Source organism: Mirounga angustirostris, unplaced genomic scaffold (genome assembly GCF_029215605.1).
Source record: "Mirounga angustirostris isolate CCGP_5_RB_7025 unplaced genomic scaffold, mMirAng1.0.hap1 SCAF_4, whole genome shotgun sequence".
NCBI classification, from domain to species: Eukaryota; Metazoa; Chordata; class Mammalia; order Carnivora; family Phocidae; genus Mirounga; species Mirounga angustirostris.
The window spans coordinates 47,795,029-47,820,192 of NW_026991712.1; the positions used below are offsets into that span (position 1 = coordinate 47,795,029).

Sequence of the window (25,164 nt, forward strand, 5' to 3'; positions counted from 1 at the left end):
TAGAAAATCATATTTCCCAAAGTGGTTAGAGATTTTAGAAGGTAATTTACTCAAAAGCTATTTTCAAAAGGAATTTTTTGCAAACAAAGTCATAAATTGATCATTTTAAGTCCCTCTCCATTCCCTCCTACTGGGCACATACAGTGACATTTGAAACACCAATGTGATATATTTTTCATTGTGTTCACTTTCACCTTGATGGTGTACTCCTTAGTAGTAAGTGATGAAGAGTATGAAGAGTAATGTGTTAAAGTTCCCATGATCCCCTAAAATCATTTGAAAATTCATTCTACTGAACAATTATTTCTTTCCTTTAAATTACCTCAAGGCCATAATTGTGAGCCAAATACATATTGAGCTGTGTTATTTGCCAGACAATGTGCTGTGTTAATGAAATATAGCCCTGTAGGTATGGAATTATAATGATTACATGATATGGGGATGGGAGTTATCAACTTATTTTCATACCGCACAGATATTTCTTATATCTCTTCTTCTCTGTAGGCTAAATTTCCATAACACTTCCCCAATAATTCAAATTCATCTTTTATATATCAGTGATATTTCCAAAACATAAATTTGATGATTTTTTTTCATGGCTTAAAATTCATCAGTAACTCTTTTTATCATACAGATTAAAGTCAAGACTCTTGATTTGCTTTCCAGGCTTATCTTTCACTCTTTCCAACTCCTTCTTCTTCATCTTTTTCGTCTGGTCTTTCTCCTTCTTCTTCCCTCCACTTCCCTTCCCCCACCCCCTCCTCCTCCCCGCTGCCTCCTCCTCCTCCTTCTTCTTCATCTTCCTTTTAAAACAAGGAGTTCCTAGATTTTACAGTGTCCAGAGCAGTCAATGCTCTTCCATGTCTCCATACCTTTTCTAATAGTTTCCTCTATCCAAGATTATTTTCTTACCCCATCTGTATCCCTGACTAGCACTACCTAATGACCCTCATCCTACCCTATCCCCTACCTTCAGGTGGACTGGCAAAGATATATTTTCCTGTGAAGACTCATTTCAGGAATTTATCTCATAAAAACTTTCTTCTCAAGAAACTCCTATCCCACTTCCAACTATTACCACTTGTATTCTAATATAATCACTTTTTACCTTTGGCTTCTTTATTTCCCTGATCGGATCTGTGTTATGGAATCTCTGAAATTCAATCACACTTGTCTTTTAATCTCCCTATTAGACTGTAATATCTTTAGGAAGAGGTATAATATGCAGAAGGCCTGGCTTACTGTAGGTGTTCAATAAATGTTAATTGAAATGAATAAATAAATACTAGATCTATCTTATTTAGAGTAGTCTATTCTTCCTAAGGACTAAATTTTTAAATTTGAAAGTAGAACAAATTTCCCCTTGATTTTTTCCCCACCTTAAGGGATTTAGAGTAGTGATATATTTCTTACATAAAAAGATGCTATGGAAAGAGCAGTAAAATTCAGTGATTTGAAGTTCTGCAGTCTTATAAAACTGGATTTGAATCCTAACTTAGTCATTCTCTGCCCATATAATATTGGGTATATTTTTAAACTCTTAAAGATTTTGTTTCCCCATCTCTTAAATAGGGATGATAAAAGCACCACTCTCACAAGGTTGCTGAAGGTTGAATGAAGATGAAGGTTGAATAAGATGATGCATCTAAAGGCTGGCTACAGAAACTTGAACAGAGAAAGTACTAGTCAGTTTTAGCTATAGTTACATATTATCACTCCCACCAGAGGTAGTAAAAATGGAATCCAATTTTAACTATCCAGTTACAGCCTATTTTTCTGGTTAATTAATGCATTGTAAGCTATGGTCTGCTCCCTTTTCTTCAGCCTTAGTCACTGTTTAACATAGGAACTCTCAGTGTCCAGAATACTTCCATGAGAGGCTATTTGATGAGAGCACAGCCACAAGCATTGTGCTATAGACAAGGAACAAAACCTTTTAAGCAATCTTGTTAAAAATATTACTAATTCTGGAACTTTAGTCACCACACTGATAAAGTGTATTCCATGACACTTTTCTAGAATATAGGATAAATGACTGGATGGATGCATAGCTCTGCTTTACTTTTTCTGAGTATGTGGTCTTGGGGCGCCTGGGTGGCTCAGTCGTTAAGCATCTGCCTTCAGCTCGGGTCATGATCCCAGGGTCCTGGGATCGAGCCCCACATCGGGCTCCCTGCTCAGCAGGAAGCCTGCTTCTCCCTCTCCCACTCCCCCCTGCTTGTGTTCCCTCTCTCGCTGTCTCTCTCTGTCAAATAAACAAATGAAATCTTTAAGAAAAATAAAATAAAAAGGATGTGGTCTTTATAAGTCATATTTCATAACTTAGTGCTGTTTTCTGTACTTCCTTTCCTCTGCATTGACTCTGAAATCCAGCTGTACACCTGACCATAACTGACTCACTCCCAAATATCCCCAAACAAAAATATATACCCCTAATAATTGAGAAAAGTGGATTCACTTTTTGTTTTATTTCACCCACTTAAAAATCCCTTTACATTAGATATGATAATAGAGTTGATGATAATTATTTTTTAATCAAAAGATATTCAATTTCAAAATAGATTTTCCATGAAAATTAAGAAAACCCAAGGGTGATTAGAATTTCTTATTGCATTCCTATTACAGACTATTTCTGTCTTCATGTACCTGGATGTGATGCTCTTTAAGATCTGTTCATGTTTATAGAAAAGTAATGAAAGTAATAAATAAAAGCAGTCAAAGTAATAAATTTAAGTGTAAAAATCTTATATATGCCAACTGAGTGTCTAAATTGTGACTTAGTGACACTTGAAATCCCCCCTAAATTACATGTTTAGTAGCACTACAAAGGAAAGTATAGTTTAAAGCTGACAGGTGTACTGTCAATACATTTTTTTTACTTAATAATTCAATATACTAGGGTGCTTTAAGAGATTAATCATTTCTACTTAATTTTATATATGTAATTTCTTTCTTTATGACTGTGTTCAATTATTTTGTGGCAGCAATAAATATACTTTGGCTCAAAAGACCACCAAAAAGTTGCCAAAATTAGATGCTTTTAATATGAACAATTGTATTTTCTCATCCTCTTCCTGAATACTAAGCTATATAACTTGAAAATGTTATTACAGGATAGAAAAGAATTCTCCTAACTTCAGTGAATGTAGAGAGAGCACAAGGCCTTATTCATAATATATGTACAACAAGGGTGTATTAAATTGGATCTAAGTTTTCAAATATTTAGTTTTGAATAAAAATAACTAAATCATACATGAATTAACTCTGTCTATGCTGAATTCTAAAAATGCAACTTCAGATGAGTTAATTCACCTTGAAAATTCTCTACTGTAAGTATATTTACCTCATCTGTATACTAGAGGCAAAACCAACAGATACACAGTAGTTGCCCCTTATCTATAGGAGATATGTTTCAAAACACCCAGTAGATGTAGTGAGGTGAAGAATGTAGGCATTGTGACATAGCATGAAGCTACTACTGACCTGGCCATAGTCTACAGTTGACTGTTGGTAACTGATTTGATGGAAAGAGAAACCACAGATAAGGGGGGAGGGAGGGACTACTGTATTCAAGTTCCTTTTTTGTCTCCTGATAAATAGGCATGAGAGGACTTTCTAACCTCAGCAATGTGCTAGAAAATTCTACTTTTCTTAGGAACTATGTAGATAACAAATATATCTCTGTCCCCAAGAAACAATACATAAAACTTAGTAACAAATCAGAAGAGAATAGATGGAGGCTGAAGTGGACCTTCATGGCTGCCTACTTATTTTAAGTCCAATTTTCTGCATTCCTGGGATCCCTTATACCTAAGGCATAACCATGTGGCCTAAATTTTGCCAAGCAAATGGACCATATGGAGTTGGGTTTATAATTTAGCAATATAAGACAGTTATAGTTTGCATAACCCATACATTAAAATGTATCAGATTAGGGGCACCTGAGTGGCTCAGTCAGTTAAGCGTCTGCCTTTGGCTCAGGTCATGATCCCAGGGTCCTGTGATCCAGCGCCACATCGGGCTCCCTGCTCAGCGGGGAGTCTGCTTCTCCCTCTGCAGCTACCCCTGCTTGTGTTTGCTCTCTCTCTCTCTCAAACAAATAAAATCTTTAAAAATAAATAAATAAATAAATAAATAAAATGTGTAAGATTAATCACTTAAATCACAGAAAAATCTTTTGAAATCACGGCAAATAAATACCTTAAGCAAATGACAAGATGGATGAAAGTGTGCAATATATATGACAGATAAAACACTAATTTTTAATATTCAAAAGCTCATATTAACAAGAAGAAAAGATAATATAAACTGATAATAGCCCTCTCCCACCCCCATGTAAAAATGAAATTTTGAAAAGCCAATAAGCTCAGGGAGAAATGCTCAGCCTCATTCATATATAAAGAAAGAGAAATCAAAATAACAATGAGATATTATTTTTCATCTATCAGATTAGTAAAGATGTTAATACCAAGTACAGACCATGGGAAACAAGGCACTTTCATTCACTATTGATAACAATGTAAATTAGCATGGCCTTTGGAGAGGAAATTTGGCAATATCTATCATAAACTTCAGCATATGTCAAAGCATATATTTCCAAAGCACCAATTCCATTTCAAAGAATTTACCCAAAGGATAATCTTGCAAAATTTCATGAAAATATCTAAAAGGATATTCATCATAAGATTCCTTTCTATTAGCCAAAAAAAGAAAAGAAAAGAAAAAGAAAAACTTAAATTTCCAGAAGTATGAAAGTAGTTTTTAAAATAATGATAACCCATGGAATAGAACACCCTGAAATCATTAGAAAGAATGAATTTGATCTACAGTTAACATAAGAAAGATTTCCAAGATTAAATACTAAAGGAAAAGAAGCATAGTACACATACAGCATTGTCTCTTTGGTAAGCATTTTAAAGGACATTCACTAGCTGGTTGACTCTGGTGACAGACTGTACTTAATGTTTTCAACAATACCTTCTATAGCAGTCATTCTTCTGACACATGACTTTGCCACACCCCTATCAAGAGGTGGAATCTAATCACCATGGCCCTCCTTACGCCTTAAGTGATTTGCTGTTGACCAATAGAGTGCAGTGTAACTGTGACTTTTGAGGCGCTGTCAGGAAAGACAATAAATCTTCCACCCGGTCTCTTGCAATGCTTGCTCTCCTATGACTCCTGTTTTGATGTTCTCTCTCTCTCTCTGTCTCACACACACCAGAAAATCATGTTCTTGTGTTGCAGAAAGAAAATGTGCCACCCAAGAACACAGCCAAGGCTACGAAGACAACTTTTCGGACATCTCTGCAAAGCACAGAAACAGGATTTTAAGCAGCAAACTTGAGGCTTGTTTGCTCTGGAAGATACCACTGGATTAGAAAACTCTCATCAAATCTGGACCCAGAAGGAGAACTAACAGTTCACCAAGGAAGTGCACACCAAAACGACCAATGGGATTCTCCAGAAACCAGCAGTGACCAATGCAGAACCCCCTCTAGGGTATATAAGATCGGCCTCTGAAGACAGGGGTTCCAGTGGGCTTGCCTGGACTCCCCTGGCTGGCCTTGGATCCCTCAAGCTCTCCCCCAGACTCTGGGGAGTCTTGAAAACCAAGTGGCATCTCCAGGCGAATGGATGCATCTTGCAGCCCTGAGTAAGGCTTGGAGGAAAATCTTCATTCATATTCCTTAGAGAAAAGCATTACATCCACCTCCTTAATCCTATTAGACCTTACCGGGGTTGGAGCCCCAAGAAAAAACAGAGGACCCTGACAGCGCAGCTCCTGGAAGCTTGCCCCAGGTCTCTGCTTCTTAGGCCGGGAGCCACTTCTTAGGCCAAGCGCCGACCGATGCTCTCCCCGAACGAGCTAGCGAGCGCAGACCTGCCCAGAGGACGCTTCTGGTCCTGGAACATCGCCCAGGCGGGACCTCTGAAGGATGGAGGGGCCATGTCCCCAAGTCCTCAGAAGAAAGAGGCCAACAGCCAAATGGCCACCTCTTCAAGGAGAGGACCATAAGGCTAGAATTTGACTCCTCTGACCACGCCGCCACAGAGAGCCACCCCCATCAGGAAAAGAGCCCCTGCCTCAACCCCCCCTCGAGGAGACGGGAGGCGAGACAGGAAAAGGCCCCCTGAGGTGGCAGGCGAGGGCCCCGTTTCCGCTCCCCGGGGGGGTCTTGCAACCTGCGGTGGGACAAGCTGGATGGCCCACACTTTAACCTGTAAGGAAATGGTGGAGAAGCCGGGCCCCAAGGACGCCCCCAGAGCGGGCCAACCCGGCCTGTGGTGGAGCAACCGAGTGTGGTGACTGTGGCGGAGGAAGACTCACCTCCCAGCAAGCCGGTGCTTTCAACCTCAGCGGATGACACTTCTGGGGTGCAGACCACTGCGGGGCCTCGGCAGGGGCGGGCGAGGAGGGACCCGCCAGTCTTCCCGCGCCCGGACTCCCGCCAGCGGGCCGGTCGAGAGCGGCGCGCTGCGTGGGCTCAGCCTGTACCCCGCCTCCTCAGCGGGAGTCAGCGCTTCCCGGGATCCTGAGGGAGCAGCGCTTGCAGGAACCCGCTGAGGCTCTAGGCACCGGGGCTCAGGTAAATAATCTGAAGCAGTATGGGACTTCCTTGTTTAAGGAGTCGCCCTTGAAGAAACAGTCGTTATACCTCACGGTCGACCCGCCTGCGAAGGACCGCCCTCAGAGCCCGGCGTCGGTGAGGCCTGAGACAAGTAGTGCGCACCATGCGGTCGCACCTTCCTCAAGAACTTTTCCTGAGGCAAAGCTGGTAGAATTTGGTTCCTTAAAAGCTTCAGACGTTCCTGTGTGTCCTCCGTCCCGTGTATTCTCAGCCCTGGGAGTTTGCTGCCGCCCATGGTTACCCATCGTGGACGAGCTGCGGTACAGCCAGAGGACCTGGACACAGCAGTGGAAGCGACACAAAAGGAGTACCTGCTTATGAAAAGCAAGTGTGAGGAGCTGCGCCTGAAGAACTTGAAGATGGGGGACAACACCGACGGGTTTGAGGGGATCCTGTACCAGAGGATAGAAACAGAAGGAATTTGCCAAAGCCGAAATCCAGAAGGTTCTTCTTTTTCTTTTTCTTTTTTTTTAACCATTCAACCCTTGCTTTACTTGGTGGTTTTTCATGAGAGATACATTTAAATAGTTTAATTTTGGTAAAGTAAGTGAGTGTGTGTGTTTCCGTATGGCTGTCTGTCAGATCTGACTGGAAGGACTAGAAGGCTGTTATAGAAGCCTCCATCATGGTCTTGTAAGGATTTCAGGTAAGGCAAAGACCATCCCTTGGCATCCAGGAAATCGTTTCGGTCTCCAGATAATGCTGAGGTCATTCCTGTCCCCCGAGCCAAATCTGTACCGCCTCTTTACCAAGGAAAATATTCCTTTAATTTGAACATTCAGAAGCTGTCCAAAACACCGGGAAACTTAAGGTAAACTTATTTTTAAACAGTATGTTAGCTACTTCTTTTTTTTCTTTTTTTGCAAATCAGTACCTTTATTTTTAATTCTTTTTTTTTCCATTCTCAACTGCCTTTACTTACTTACTGAAGTATAACGGACATGACATTAGTTTCAGATGTGCATAATAACTCAATATTCGTATGTATTGTAAAATGATCACCACCATAGGTACAGTTAACATCCATCACCATACACAGTTAAATTTTTTTCTTGTGATGAGAACTTTCTAGATCCACTCTCATAGATACTTTCAAATATGCAGTGCAGTACTATAGTCACCATACTGTACATTACATCCCCATTACTTATTTAAGTGGAAATTTGTAGATTTGGACCACCTTCACCCGTTTCAACCACCCACATGCCCCTGCCTCAGGTAACCACCCATCTTTTCTCTATCTCCATGAGCTCAGAGGTTATTTTTAGATTCCATATAAAAGTGAGATCATATGATATTTATCTTTTTCATCTGAATTATTTCATTTAGCATAATACCCTCATGTCCATCCATATTGTTGCCGATGGCAATATTTCATTCTTTTCTATGGCTGAATAATATTCCATTACATATATATAAACACATTTTCTTTATCCATTCATCAGTGGGCATTTTAGGTTGTTTTCATGCCATGGCTATTGTAAATAATACTACAGTGAACAAGGAGTATATATATGTTTTCAAATTAGTGTTTTTGGTTTTGTCAGATAAATACCCAGAGTGGAATTGCTGGATCATATGGTAATTCTATTTTTAACTTTTTGAGGAAATCCCATACTGTTTTTAATAGTGACTGCTCCAATTTACAATCCCAACAGCAGTCCAAAAGTGTTCCTGTTTTCCACATCCTCACCAACACTTGTTATTTCTTGTCTTTTTGGTAATAGCCATTCTAACAGGTGTGAAGTGATCTATACTGGGGTTTTGATTTGCAGTTCCCTAATGATTAGTGATGTTGAGCATCTTTTCGTGTACCGGTGGGCCATTTGTATGTCCTCTTTAGAAAAATGTCTATTCACCTGCAAATGTAGAGAACAAACTGAGGTTGTCAGAGGATGGGCAAAATAAGTGAAGGGGAGTAGGAGATACAGGCTTCCAGTTATAGAATGAAGTCATGGGAATAAAAAGCACAGCATAGGGAATATAGTCAATGATATTGTAATAGCATTATATGGTGACAGATGGCAGCTGCAGTTGTGGTGAGCAGAGCATAACATATAGAGAAGTTAAATCACTGTGGTGTGCACGTGAAACTAATATAACATTGTGTGTCAAATATACTCTAAAAAAATTTTTAAAGAAGAAAAGAAAAATGTCTATTCAGATACTCTGCCCATTTTAATTGGATTATTTGGCTATTGTTGTTGTATGTTGTTATTGTAGTTGTTGACTTGTATAAGTTCTTTATATGTTTTGGATATTAACCCCTTATCAGATATTTTCTCCCATTCCATAGATTGCCTTTTCATTTTGTTGATGATTTCCTTTGCTGCACAGAAGCTTTTTTTTAGCTTGATGTGACCCCACTTACTTATTTTTGTTTTTGTTGCCTTTGTTCTTGGTGTCAAATCCAAAAAGCATTGCCAACACTAATGTCAGGGAGCTTACCTCCTATGTTTTCTTCAAGAATTTTATGGTTTCAGGTCTCATATTCAAGTCTTTAATGCATTTTGAGTTAATGTTTGTGTATGGTACAAAATAGTGGTCTAGTTTCATTCTTTTGCATGTGGCTGTCCAGCTTTCCCAACACCATTTATTGAAAAGACTGTCTTTCCCCATTGTATAATCTTGTCACCTTTGTCACAAATTAATTGACCGTATATGTATGGGTTTGTTCCTGGGTTGTCTAGTCTGCACTCGATCTGTAGATTTGGGTAGTATGGGCATTTTAACAATATTTATTCTTCTAATCCATGAGCACAGAATGTCTTTCCATTTCTTTGTGTCTTCAATTTCATCAATGTCTTATAATTTTCAGTTTACTGGTCTTTCACCACCTTGGTTAAATTTATTGCTAAGTATTTTGTTTTGATGCAATTGTAAATGGAATTGTTTTCTTAATTTCTTTTTCTAGTAGTTCATTTGTGGTGCCTAGGAATGCTACAAATTTTTGTATGTTGATTTTGAATCCTTCAACTTTACTGAATGCATTTATTAGTTCTAACAATTTTTTTAGTGAAGTCTTTAGACTTTTCTATATTTAATATCATGTCATCTGCAAATAGTGACAGTATGTCTTCTTCCTTTTCAGTTTGGATGCCTTTTATTTCTTTTTCTTACATAATTGCTCTGGCTAGGAATATAAGTGGTTATATTCAAATAGTATTATGCATCATTTTTTTTATCAATGTTTTATTTTTAAAAACAGGTGAATCCACTTTTTTATACATCATATATTCAAATAGTATTATGATCAAGAATGGGCATGCTTGTCTTGTTCCTGATCTTAGAGAAAAAGTTTTTAGCTTTTCACGGTTGAATATAATGTTAGCTGTTAGCTTGTCATAAAAGGCCTTTATTATGCTGAGGTATGTTTTCTCTATTCCCACTTTGTTGAGAGTTTTTATGATAAATGGATATTGAATTTTGTCAAATGCTTTTTCTGAATCTGTTGAGATAATTTCATATAATTTTTATCCTTCATTTTGTTAATGTAGTATAGCACATTAGTTGATTTGCCGATGTTGAACTTTCCTTGCATACTTGGAATAAATCCCACTTGATTATGCTCTCTGATTCTTTCAATGTATTGTTGAATTTCATTTTCTAGTATTTAGTGGAGGATTTTTGCAGCTATGTTCATCAAGGATATTGGCCTGTGATTTTCTTTTCTTGTGGTGTCCTTGTCTGGTTTTGGTTTCCGGGTAATGCTGGCTTCATAAAATGAGTTTGAAAATTTTCCCTCCTCTTCTATTTTTTGGAAGAGTTTGAGAAGGAATGGTATTAATTCTCCTTTGAATGTTTGGTAGAATTCATCAGTGAAACTGTCTGATCCTGGACTTTTGCTTATTAGGAGGTTTTTGATTACTGATTCAATCTCCTTCCTAGTAATCAGTCTGTTCAAATTTTCTATTTTTTCATGATCAGTTTTGGAAGGTTGTATATTTCTAGGAATTTATCCATTTTCTCTAGGCTGTCAATTTGTTGCAAGATAATTGTTCATAGTACTCTTATGATTCTTTGTATTTTTCTGTTTTTGCAATTTTATTGAGATTTAATTGACATACAATACTGTATTGTTTTTATTTTATTTATTTTTTTCATCACGATAAGTGTACTCTTTAATCCCCATCACATATTGCACCATCCCTCCACAATCCGAATCTTTGTATTTCTGATACCAATTCTAACGTTTCCTCTTCCATTTCTGATTTTATTTATTTGGTTCCTCTCTCTCTCTCTTTTTTTTTTTTTTGGTGAGTCTAGCTAAAAGTTTATCTATTTTGTTTATCTTTTCAAAGAACTAGGTCTTAGTTTCACTGAGCTTTTCTGTTGTTTTTTTTTTAATCCTCTATTCCATTTATTTCCACTCTGATATTTTTTATTTCCTTCTACTAACTTTGGCTTTCTTATTTTTTTATAGTACCTTGAGGTGTAAAGTTAGGTCATCTATTTGAGATTTTTCTTGTTTGTCATGATGAACTTTCCTCTTGGAACTGCTTTTGCTGCATCCCATAAGATTTAGCATTTGTATTTCAATTTTCTTCTGTGTCAAGGTATCTTTTTATTTTTCTTTTGATTTCTCTTTTGATCCATTGGTTGTTCAGTAGCATGTTGGTTAATCTCAACGTATTTGTGACTTTTCTAGTTCTTTCCATGTAACTGATTTTCAGTTTCGTACCATTGTGGTTGAAAAATATGCTTGATATGATTTCAAACTTTTTAAATTTATTAAGACTTGTTTTTTGGCCTCAGGTATGATCTATCCCGGAGAATATTCCATGGACACTTGGGAAGAATGTGTATTTTGTAGCTTTTTGATGAAATGTTCTGTACAGGCAATACCTCAGAGACATCGTAGGTTCAGTTCCCAAAAAAACAAATAACACAATAAAGTAAACCAAATGAATAATTGGTTTCCCAGGGCATATAAAAGTTATGTTTATACTATACTGTAGACTATTAAGTGAGTAATCGAATTATGTATAAACACAATAATGTACATGCCTTAATTAAAAAAACACTTTATGCTTAAAAAAAAAATACGTACCATCATCTAAGCTTTCACTGAGTCATAATCTTTTTGCTGGTGGAGGGTCTTGCCTGGATGTTCATGGCTGCTGACTGATCAGAGTGCTGGTTGCTGAAGGTTGGATGACTTAAAATAAGACAACACTGAAGTTTGCCACATTGCATTAGCTCTTAACAAGTCAGCCTGCCCCTTGAAGCTTTGAAGCCAGGCATTGACTTCTCCTCTCTGCTATAAAAGTCCTAGTTGGCATCTTCTTCCAATATATGGCTGTTTCATCTACAGTCGAAAATTTGTTTGGAGTAGCTACCTTCATTAATTATCATAGCTAGATCTCCTTGATAACTTGGTACAGCTTCTACATCAATACTTGCTGCTTTACCTTGCACTTTTGTTATGGAGATGGCTTTTTTCCTTAAACCTCACAAACCAACTTCTGCTAGTTTCACACTTTTCTTCTGCAGCTTCCTCATCTCTCAGCCTTCTTAAAATTGAAGAGAATTAGGGCCTTGCTCTGGATTAGGCTGTGGTTTAAGGGAATGTGTGGTTATTTTGATCTTCTAACCAGACCACTCAAACTTTCTCCATAACAGTGATAAGGCTATTTTGCTTTCTCATCATTCATGTGTTGACTGGAGTAGTTCCTTCAACAACTTTTCCTTTGCATTTACAACTTGGATAACTGACCCAGGAGGTCTAGCTTTCAACCTCTCTTGGCTTTCAACATGCCTTTCTCACTAAGTTTAATTATTCCTAGCTTTCAATTTCAAGTGAGAAACATGTGACTCTCCCTTTCACTTGAACACTTAGAGGCTATTGTAGGTTTATTAACTGACTTAATTTCAGTACTGTTGTGTCTCATGGAATAGGAAGGGTAAGAGAAGGAGAAACAGCCAGTTGGTGGAACAATCAGAATGCACACAACATTTATCAATTATATTTGCTGTGTTATATGCACACAGTTCATGACACCATAAAACAATTACAATAGTAACACCAAAGATCACACTGATCATAGATTACCATAACAAATATAATAATAATGAAAAAGTTTGAAATATTGTGAGAATTACCAAAATGTGACACAGAGACACAAAGTGAGCAAATGCTATTAGCAAAATGTTACTGCTTGACACCAGGCTGCCACAAAACTTCAATTTGTTAAAAACACAGTATCTGCAAAGCACAATGAAGTAAAGCACAATAAAACAAGGTATACCTGATGTAAATGTATAGAGAACCTCTGTCCACCTACATGTACTTTTTATAAAGCTTTCTTAAAGTAGATTTGCATTAATTATGCTTCAAATGATTCAAATAAAAGGGTTCTAAGACAGAAACCATGGCAGCCCATTGGAAAAGTATTACAGAAGGTACAATACAGCAAATAAAAATTATGTTATAATAATGATTGAACTTTAGGAATAATCTGACATGATCTGCTGCTTTGGTGTACATATATAACATATATGTAGATAAATATATAGTCTGGTGTTCATTGTGCATTTTAAATGTTTTCTGCCATTGCTTTCTTTTTGTTTTTATTTATAATGTGATATATTTGATATGTTTGTTTCCGGTCATTGCTAGGTTATCCAGATAAATTTTGAAGAATTTGGTCTGGAGATTGGCTATGATACCTTGACAACTGGTGATGAGGTGAAGTTGGAGACTCCAGAACAGTGCTCCAAATGTAAGTTCTTAATGTTTCATTCTTGACTTCACCTATCAGGTCTTTATGAAATTTAACCATTTTTCTTGCATGAGTTCCTCCTACTACCACCAACAGAAGAATAGAAACTTAATCATTATCAACTTACATATAGTATATTTTTCATCCTTCCTCAATGAGGCTTAAGGTACTTGATCCAAACACAATTTTTTAGAATCCATTGCCAGATAAGAGCCCACTGGAAATGGAGGCCCAGAGTGAAATTGCAGAGTGCTTGTTTGGGCCTTGTTTTGGAAAACACTTTTGTCCCCACAGAGTTAAAAGGTAAATTGAAAAGGCGTACCTGGTTGGCTCAGTCGGTAGAGCATGAGACTCTTATTCACCATGTTGGGTGTAGAGATTACTTAAAAATAAATCTTAAAAAAAAAAAAAGAAAAGAAAAGAAAAAAGGTAGACTGGAAAAGCAAGTATAAAATTGATTCCAGAGGCTCTGGTACTGAAGATGGCGGATGCTACTCACTCACTGGCAGCAAAATCATACCTAGCTATGTAGAACTGAAGTAGAGAGTTTATCAGTGGTTTGACATTTGACATAGTTAGCAATGAACCACTCTCAGAGTTGAGATGATTAAAATAGACTAAATATGGTTCTTAATGTGAGCTAAAAGAAAAGGGAAAAAAAGAAAATGTTAAGAACTTGTTTACTGCCCAGGTCTTGGACTATTCATTCCAATTATCTATGATAGTGGCATGAACAAATATTTCAGGGAAACTATATTGTTTTCCCCGCTGTGAACCTCAAAAGCTTAGAATACGGTTTCTCTCAGAATTCCCTTCATAGCTGTTGATTTGCAGTTCAGGCTCTATCAACCTGATTTTTTCACAATGTGGTCTTTTTCCATCATAGTTACCTGGTCCACTTTTTTAAAATGTAGAATTCTGGACCCCCATAAGTGGCTTACTGAACCAGTTTCTCTGGGCTTTGGAACCAAAAATCTACACATTTTTTATCTTTCTCTAATTTGATACAAATGCCTAAAAATACCAGGAATTTTGATAATATTTGAATGTTTTTTCCACATTCCTTGACATTATACAATATATGAAAGATATTTACCCACTGGGATAAAGGAGTGGGGAACAGAGTCAAAATCCATGAAATCAATTTTTTTTAATTATAATTGACATACAATATTATATTAGTTTCAGGTGTATGACATAGTAATTCAACAATTATATATATGACAAAGTGCTCATCAGGATAAATGAAATGAAATGTAGTTACCAGCTGTCACCTGTTTATACCACCCACTGCACCCCCTACCCTGGCAACTACCAGCTTGCTCTTTATGAGTCTCTTTCTGTTGTGTTTTGTACATTTGCTTTGTTTTTTAGATTCCATGTATAAGTAAAATCATATGGTATTTGTGTTATATAGTCTGACTTATTTCATTTAGCATACTACCCTCTAGGTTCACCCATGTTATTGTAAATGGCAAGATTTCATTCTTTTTTATGGCTGAGTAGTATTCCATTATATATATATATATATATATATATATATATATATACACACACACACACACACACACACACTACATCTTCTTTATCCATGGAGAATCTATGCCCTCTCTAAAGGGGGCAGGAGATAGTTCCAGCCAATTTTTGCTATGTGATAATCCAGGCCTAGGGTTGCCAGTTTGTCAAAAGAAACCACAAATTCAGATTTTTAATATGTAATATTCAGTTATTTAAAACACTACACTTCCTAAATAACAATTTTAAAAAATCTACTGATTAGATTAGCTCTGTGGCTAGCAATTTTTAATACAATATGGCAACACCAAACTATCAGGTATAAATAAAACCACAAGGAAATCTAGGAGGAACTGTAGATTTTGTCTGGAAGATATTAGTCCAATGTAGTGATATATCTACCAGGCTCATCTTCCAGATAAAAATGTTTAGCTTTTTTAGTGGGAGGAAGTATTAAAAATGAAGTCACAAACAATTTAAGTTACATAACCAAACATGTAGATCATGTAAAATACTAGCCCTTTTTATCCACCATACCTTAGGAAGCACAAAATGGAATTGTAGTAGGCTCTGAGATAGACACTAGTTGTGATTGAGTAATGGTAATCCATGTTGCAAGGGGAGGAGAAAGGTTGAAATTGAAGTCAAGTATGCAATAAAAATAAGAAAGAAGAGTAGGTTTTGGGGGGTTTTGTTACAGTTTTTGTTTTAAGTGAGAGCTAAGAGGGAATACTATCGGGGCCTACTACATATACATATATAAATAAATTCCTAGAAAGGTGAAATAAAAGCACACATAAATACAATCCCATTGTTTTTTCATTATGAAATTAACCAGATAAAATTTCTCTTTCAAATTGCTATAGAATTTTGAAAGACTTACTCCCAGTTTCTGTACTTACCACATTGGAGCCTGGAAACTAGTCTAGAATCTCAAAGGGTAAGTGGGGATGGGATGCCGATGCCAACCAGGCACATCTCTGGGCAAGAGTTGAGCTACAGAAAAGTCAGAGGAGGACCTTCACAAGAAAGGGAGCAGGAAAGGACCCTATCTTGCCCAGGTTTAAAAACAGTATTATATATATGAGATGGTAAATTGCCAAAAAATTATTTTTGAAAACCCATTTGAAAGGAATTTATTCTTACTTATTTTTTAGTTTTAATTTCAGTATAATTAGCATATAATTTATATTAGTTTTAGGTATACAATATAGTGATTCAACAATTCTATATATTACTCAGTAGTTATCATGGTAAGTGTACTCATAATCCCCTTCACCTGTTTCACCCATCCCCCACCCACCTCCACTCTAGTTACTGTCTGTTTGTTTTCTATATTTAAAGTCTGGGGGGGGTTTTGTTTGTCTCTTTTATTCTTTGTTCATTTGTTTTGTTTCTTAAATTCCACATATGAGTGAAATCATATGATACGTCTCTCTCTGACTGACTTATTTCACTTAACATTATACTCTCTAGATCCATCCATGTTGTTGCAAATGACAAGATCTCATTCTTTTTGTGGCTCAGTAATATTCCATTGTGTGTGTGTATGTGTGTGTGTGTGTGTGTGTATCACATCTTCTTTATCTATTCATCTATTGATGGACACTTGAGTTGCTTTCATAATTTGGCTATTGTAAGTAATGCTGCAACATAGGGTTGCACATATCTTTTTTAATCAGTGTTTTTTGTATTCTCTGGGTAAATACCCTGTAGTGGAATTACTGGATCATATGGTAATTCTATTTGTAAGTTTTTGAGGAACCTTCACATTGTTTTCCACAGTAGTTGAACCAGTTTGCATTCCCACCAACAGTGCACAAGTGTTCCTTTGTCTCCACATTCTCACCAACATTTTTTGTTCCTTGTGTTTTTGATTTTAGCCAATCTGACCAGTATAAGGTGATATCTCATTGTACTTTTGATTTGCATTTCCCTCATGATATGTGGAGCATCTTTTCATGTGTCTGTTGACCATCTCTATGTCTTTCTTAGAGAAATCTGTTCATGTCTTCAGCCATTTTTTTAATTGGATTATTTATTTTTTGGGTGTTGAGTTATATAAGTTCTTTATGTATTTTGGATACTAACCCTTTATCAGGTATGTCATTTGCAAATATCTTCCCCTATTCAGTAGGTTGTCATTTTAGTTTTGTTGACTGTTTCCCTCAGTGTGACTGTGTAAAAGCTATTTATTTTGGTGTAGTTCCAATTGTTTATTTTTGCTTTTGTTTTCCTTGTCTCAGGATATATGTGTAGAAAAATGTTGCTGTGGCTAATGTCAGAGATATTACTGTCTGTGCTGTCTTCTAGGATTTTTATTGTTTCAGATCTCACATTTAGGTCTTTCATCCATTTTGAATTTATTTTTGCGTATGGTGTAAGAAAGTGACCCAGTTACATTCTTTTGCATGTTACTGTCCAGTTTTCCCCACACCATCTGTTGAAGAGACTGCCCTTTTCCTATTCCATATTCTTGCCTCCTTTGTCAGAGATTAATTGACCATATAATAATAGGTTTATTTCTGGGTTTTTTATTCTTTTCCATTGAGCTATATGTCTATTTTTGTGCCAGGACCATACTGTTTTGATTACTTCAGCTTTGTAGTATATTTTGAAAACTGGGATTGTGATACCTCCAGTTTTGTTCTTCTTTTTCAAGATTGCTTTGGCTATTTGGGGTCTTTTGTGGTTCCATACAAATTTTAGGATTGTTTGTCCTAGTTCTATGACAAATGCTGTTGGTATTTTGACAGGGATTGCATTAAATCTGTAGATTGCTTTGGTAGTATGGACATTTTAACAATATTTGTTCTCCCAATCCATGAGTTTGGAAAATCTTTCCATTTGGTGTCATCTTTAATTTATTTCATCAGTGTTTTATAGTTTTCAAAATATAGGTCTTTCACTTCAGTTTAGTTCAAGGTATTTTATTATTTTGCTGTAATTGCAAATGGGATTGTTTTCTTAATTTCTCTTTCTGCTACTTCATTGTTAGTGTATAGAAATGCAACAGATTTCTGTATATTGATCTTGTATACTGTGACCTTACTGAATTCATTTCTCAGTTCTAGTAGTTTTTTGTTGGAGTCTTTAGAGTTTTCTGTATGTGGTATTATGTTATCTGCAAATAGTGACAGTTATTTCTTCTTCTTTACCAATTTGGGTTCCTTTTATTCCTTTTTGTTGTCTGAGTGCTATAGCTAGGACTTGTGGTACTATGTTGAATAAAAGTGGTGAGAAGGGACATCCTTGTCTTGTTCCTGTCCTTAGGGCAAAAGCTCTAAGTTACTCACCATTAAGTTTGATATCCATTGTGGGTTTTTTGTGTATGTTGAAGTGTGTTGTGGTATGTTCCTTCTATTATGTTGAGGTATGTTCCCTATAAACCTGCTTTGTTGAGAGTTTTTATCCTTTCTCTTATTGATGTGATGTGTCACATTGATTGATTTGCGATTATTGAATTACCCTTGCATTCCAGGACTAAATCCCACTTGGTCATGAATGATTTTTTTAATGTATTGTTAGATTCAGATTACTAAGATTTTGTTGAGGATTCTTGCATCTATATTCATCAGAGATATTGGCTTGTAGTTCTCTTTTTTTGTGGTGTCTTTTTTTTTTAAGATTTTATTTATTTATTTTGACACAGAGAGAGAGACAGTGAGAGAGGGAGCACAAGCAGGGGGAGTGAGAGAGGGAGAAGCAAGCTTCCTGCTGAGCAGAGAGCCCGACGCGGGGCTTGATCCCAGGACCTGGGATCCTGACCTGAACTGAAGGCAGACGCTTAACAACTGAGCCACCCAGGCGCCCCTTGTGGTGTCTTTATCTGGTTTTGGTATCAGGGGTAATACTGGCCTTATAGAATGAATTTGGAAGCTTGGTAGTTTGAGAAGAATAGGTATTAACTCTTTTTTAAATGTTTGGTAGAATTCATCTGTGGAGCTGTCTGGTCCTGGACTTCTGTTTGTTGGGAGTTTTTTGATTACTGATCCAATTTTATTGCTAGTAATTAGTCTGTTCAAATTTTCTATTTCTTCCTGATTCAATTTTGGGAAGTTATATATTTTAGGAATTTATCCATTTCTTCTAGGTTACCCAATTTGTTGACATAAAAGTTTTTTTCATAATATACTCTCAAAATCCTTTGTATTTCTCTGGTGTCAGTTCTCCTTTGTGATTTTGTTTATTTGAGTCTTCTTTCTCTTTTTTTTTTAATGAGTCTGGCTAAAGGTTTATCAATTTTTTTTATTTTTTCCAAGAACTAATTCCCGGTTTCATTGATTTGTTCTATTGTTTTTTGTTTCTATTTCATTTACTTCTGTTCTAATCTTTATTATTTCCTTACTTTCATTAGTTTTAGGTTTTGTTTGTTCTTTTTCCAGCTTCTTTAGGTATAAGGTTAAGTTGTTTATTTGAGATTTTTCTTGCTTCTTGAGGTAGACCTGTGTTGCTATAAACCTTTCTCTTAGAACAGCTTTTGTTGTATTCCCAAAGATTTTGGACCATTGTGTTTTCATTTTCATTTGTCTCCATGTGTTGATTTCTTCTTTGATTTTTTGGGTGACACATTCATTGTGTAGTAGCATGTTTATTTAACCTCCATATATTTGTGTCCTTTCCAGATTTTTTTCTTGTGGTTGATTCCTGGTTTCAATTTTTTTGAAATTATTGAGACATGTTTTGTGACTTCACATATGATCTATTCTGGGTAATGTTCCATGTGTACTTGAAAAGAATGTGTATTCCTAGGAAGGAATGTTCTGAATATATCCATCTGGTCCAAAGTGTCATTCAAAGACATTCTTTCCCTATTGATTTTCTGTTTAGATGACCCATCCATTGTTGTAAGTGGGGTGTTAAAGTCCCCCACAATTATTGTATTACTATCAATTACTTCCTTTATGTTTGTTATTAACTGTTTTATGTATCTGGTGCTCCTATGTTGGGTGCATAAATATTTACAATTGTTCTATCTTCTTGTTGGATTGTTCCTTTTATGATTCTGTAGTATCCTTTGTCTCTTGTACAGTCTGTTTTAAGTCTATTTTATCCAAAGTAAGTATTGCTACCTTGGCTTTCTTTTCACTTCCATTTGCATGATAAATGCTTTTCTTTCCATCCTTTCATTTTTAATCCATTTAAGTGTCCTTAGGTCTGAAATGAGTCTCCTGCAAGCAACATATTAGATGGGTCTTGCTTTTTTTTTTTTTTTTATTTGACTGAGAGAGACACAGCGAGAGAGGGAACACAAGCAGGGGGAACAGGAGAGGGAGAAGCAGGCTTCCCACGGAGCAGGGAGCCGATGCAGGGCTCGATCCCAGGATTCCGGGATCGTGACCTGAGCCGAAGGCAGACGCTTAACAACTGAGCCACCCAGGCGCCCTTCTTGCTTTTTTTAATCCATCCATCATCCTCTGTCTCTTGATGGAGCATTTAGTCCATTTACATTGAAAGTAATTGTTGATTGGTATGTATTTATTGCCATTTTGTTACTTGTTTTATGGTTGGTTTTGTAGTTTTTTCTGTTCCTTTCTCCTCTTGTTCTCTTCTCTCACGGTTTTCTGGCTTTCTTTAGTGATATACTTGGATTCCTTTCTCCTTATTTTTTGCATATCTATTACCGGTTTTTGATTTGTGGTTACTGTTAGGCTTATATATAATATCTTATGTATACAACAATCTATATTAAGTTGATGGTTGCTTAAGTCTGAGCGCATTTTGAGAGCACTAAATTTTATTCCTCTTCCTCTCAGGTTTTAGGTTTGTGGTGTCATACTTTAAATCCTTTTATTTTGTGAATCCCTTGACTGATTTTTACAGATACACTTATTTTACTGCTTTTGTGCTTCCTACTTTTCTTATTCCTGCATATGGTCTTTCCTTTTCGCTTAGAGTCCCCTTTAACTGTGCACTATCTCCATGGGGCTGTTCATTGTAGTATCTCTTTAATAGTGGGGACTCACTTTCCTAACACCGTCTGGCTCTCCCAGAGCCTAGCCCATTGATTTTTAAAGTTCCAGGTGTTAAACCCCACTGATTGTAAGAAAGCCTCTGGTTTTCAAAGCCAAATGTTATGGGGATTTGTCTTCCCATTGCAGGTCCCCTGTGCCTAGGGATGCCTGGTATAGGATCTGCTCCTCTCCCATTTCTGTGCAATCGTCCCGGGGGTGAGTTTGGCTCCCAACCATGTCTCCGCCCTTGCTATCCTATTTGTCATGGCCTCTTCTCTACATTTAGCTATGAAGAGTCTGTTGTACCAGTCTTCAGGTCCTCTTTTTGGATTATTTACACTGATGTGGGTGTTATCTTGGTGTATCCTTGGGACAAGGTGAGCCTAGGATCCTCCTACTCTGCCATCTTCCCCAGAAGACCGAAGGGAATTTATTTTAAATAATGCTCAACAAGAAAAACAAGTCTCCATTTAGACATCTTATTTAGCAATCTGTTCACTCATATGTAAACTCCTTTTTGCTTTTTTCTTGTTTGATCCATGTGCTAGAGAATGAATTTGGGCACCAAAATTATTTTTTAAATAAATTTATTTTAAAAGATCAAATTTTTGAAAGTTAGAAAACAGTAAAAAATGGAAAATACATTCATTTAACAGAAAGCCATATAATATCATATTTGAAAGCATTCTATAAGAGGATGAATTAGCCCATATTAAATTGTGTAAGTTCTGATTAATTTAATAAACACAGGATGCATCATTTTGATAAATATTTAACCAGGTATGAAACATTCCAATCTATTCTATTTAGGTCATAGGACTGAATTATGCATTGGAAATATATGATGTTTTTGGTTCTCATTTTCTTTCAATATTTAGGTTTTAAAAGGTAAAATCAATTGTTATATTCTATTCCATTAAAAAATGTAGTCCATAAAGTCATAGCATATTCAATAGCTAAAATAATCCTCTAAAAAAATATTAATTATAAAAGGTTGTTTAAAAATAACTCACATAAGGGCGCCTGGGTGGCTCAGTCGTTAAGCGTCTGCCTTCAGCTCAGGTCATGATCCCAGAGTCCTGGGATGGAGTCCCACATCGGGCTCCCTGCTCAGCGGGAAGCCTGCTTCTCCTCTCCCACTCCCCCTGCTTGTGTTCCTGCTCTCGCTGTCTCTCTCTCTGTCAAATAAATAAATAAAATCTTAAAAAATAAAATAAAATAACTCACATAATTCGTTTCCCTCAAGTACAAAGCATATAGTTTTTGCAATTCAGTAATCAAAAATAATTAAATGTGCTACATCTCTTCATCTTGACAGTTTGGCTCCAAAGAAACACTCATGACAAAGTTATCAGCAATAAAATTATTAAGTAATGGGCTATGCATAATAATTGAGTATCATATATAGTACTAAGTTCTCCATAAAGTTTTATCAGATGAAAGTTCCTAAAATAATGTAAATTTAAGCTGCAAACTTAAATTCACATTCAGAGATTTGTTGCTTCTGCCATTTGCTATCCCATTATCCTTTGTCCATTTGTAGCCTTTTCTCTCTCACTCTCATTCTTGTTCATTTAGTCTCCAATAGAATTATTTGGAGGGCATTTCCCCCCATTTTGAAATAGCATTTTTCATTTCTGGCAACTTCGTGGTGGTGTGGTGACAGGCATTAATAGAGATCAGAATGTGAACTTGACCAGTTGGTAATTCAGATAATGGATTTCAACCATCGTACTATTATTATCTTTTAAAGGCTGTTAAAAGAAATTTAACTTTTTCATAGATTGTTTTCCATGTGCTATTTTCACACTTAAGCATAAATTCACCTGGTAGTGGAAATGGATATAATAAATTTGAGAGAGCTAACGGTAATGATAGTGCAATTACTGGCATTGAATTCACCTCCAGCCCTCATTTCATCTGCAACAAGAAGATGTTGATTTGTCCACTCTTCTCATCTTTGTAGCATCAAACTAAGATGATTAGAAATGCACTCTGTAAAAAAAAAAAAAAAAAGAAAGAAATGCACTCTGTCAAGCATGTGATTGTCTTTCCTTTTCCTGCCTTTCCTCTCACATGTTTTGTTGTTCCATTATTGGATCCATGGTAACACGGTAAAGAATTATTAAGTGAAAACTTGCAAAATAACAGATGAAAAAAAAAAATGTGTTCCATTCCTAAGATACCCCTGTAAATTTAGGAGTATTCACTGAAATTGAATGACATTATATTTGAGCAAGGAAAAATTGGGGTGCCAGGCAAGGGTATAAACTCCTTTCTGGGACATAGTGGCAAGCTGGAGCAAGGCAGAAAGAGCATGCAAAGACTGTCCACTGGCCTCCATTGCCCAAGAACACCTTCTTAGGCCCCTAGCTGAATGACAAACCAGAAACCTGCTCTCAGGCTAAAGCTCCTCGAGAAGCATATAGGCCTCTTTCATAGAGAGATGGGAGGTGTATTTTAGTCTGCTATTGATGCAGTGCCCTGGGGGTGGTAGTCTACTAAGAACTCTCTCTCCAAGTGTTACAGTCTCATAGGATCCAGGATTCCCAAGTTCCTCTGGCCTCTAGAGCAGGGTGATTAAGGGGTGTCCTCTGGGTGGCACCCACAAATCCTAGGGCACAAGATGCTATAAAAGCTCCCCTCTAGGAGATACTGGTGCTCTGGAGCACTGCAGCGGGAGAGCTTAAAGATCACACCCAGCAACTAAAATGAGCATATAGAGGCCACCCACTAGGAGACAGAAAAAAATTTTTTTAATTTAAAAAAGAAGATGGTACCTGCCAGATGAAAAGAGGCAGAGGGGGAGCATATAGATGGTGCCCACAGGGGAAAAAAAGATGACACCCACTGAGTAAGGCAGAAGGAGAGCATAAGATGGTACCTACCAGTCAGCAGGGCCCTAGAATGTGTGCTAAATTAGATGCTTGCCTCAAGCCAACAATTTAATATTAGCAAATGAGCCCCATTTATGTATAGGTACCTCTTGATCAGCTACTTCTATGCTGGGCCTTGGGGTAGGTGAGCCCATGTGCACAAACCCTCTAAGAGTCATTTTTCAGGTTGTTAGAGCTTTGTGGGTCCCATGGATGTGAGCCTCATTGGATTTCAAAGCTAGATGTTTTGGGGTCTCATGTCTCAGGTGCAGGTATTAAAGAAAGGGGTGCCCAGTGTGGAGTTCAGACTGCTTCAATGTGGGCCTTCTTTCATTTTCCAGATGTATAGGAGTTGCTCAGACAATTTTTAGGGTTTTTTTCAGAGGAAGTTATTCCATATGTAGCTGCAGATTCAGTGTGTCCATGGGAAGGAGGTGTTTCCTGGATCCTTCTACATCATCATTTTGAACTGGAACCTCTCCAAATCCAGAAAGTTCTGAAAGAAAAAGATGAACTTACTGCACATGTAAACTCCACGGAAAAATCTTTCTCTGACCTCTTTAAGTGATTTGAGAACAGAATGAGGTGATCAAAGGCTACCACATAAAGAATCACTGAAGATGTGTACTGAGGATTAAATAGTAAGAATTGAAACAGAAAGCCAGAGATACCAAGGACTAAAGGCCCACACAGAAAAGAAACACTGGCAAATAAGGACATCACTTAAGTCTGGAGCAAGGCCCAAAATTAGGCTATGGTCTTCCAGGTGAGCCTGAGGAAGAAGCAGATGCACATCTACTCTTGGAAAAAGACTAAAGAAAACAATGACCTGAACAGAATCTGTGACAACCTCATTTCCAAGATGAGAAGATCTGATATGGAAGTTCCTGATCAGTACCCCTCCTCCTTCCTCTGTTTTTCTGTGTGTCTGACTCTGTCTGTTAGAAGGATTTATGTTCTTTCTTCTCTTAACCTCAACTTGTTTTTAAACTAGATTGCTTTAAAAAGAAGACTAAATAAAGTTTCCTTTAAGTTAGAGAGAGAAAGAGAGGGCACTTCTGTGCACGTGTTCTGATCAACAGTCTCAGCTGAGACCTGCCTATGTGATATTCCAGCCCAGGTTCCTGAAACACAAGTAAAGAAGTCTCCAGAATATTTCAGTTCCCAGCCTTTCAAATATTCCTAGGTGACACATTAGACATTTTATAGACAAGCTGTTCTCACTGTGATTTCTCCACATTCCTCACGCACAGAACCAGTGAGCATGATAAAATGATAGTTGTTTTAAACCACAGAATATTGGAGTAGTTTGTTATGCAATAGTAAATAACCAGAATGCTTCCCCATCTTCCTTCTCCCATTTTCCATTTTCCAAATGTCCTCAGTTCATTTGGGGTCCATGTCGTTTCGGACAACTGAGTTGTCCCCAGCTCCAAGGGTGAAATAGGTGATACAGAATAATACA

General features: G+C 37.0%; 1 pseudogene; it reads left to right on the forward strand.

Moving 5' to 3' along the window:
* The first annotated feature begins 5,004 nt into the window (after positions 1–5,004).
* Positions 5,005–24,693, forward strand: LOC123858593 (transforming acidic coiled-coil-containing protein 3-like; annotated as a pseudogene).
* Positions 24,694–25,164: the final 471 nt, after the last annotated feature.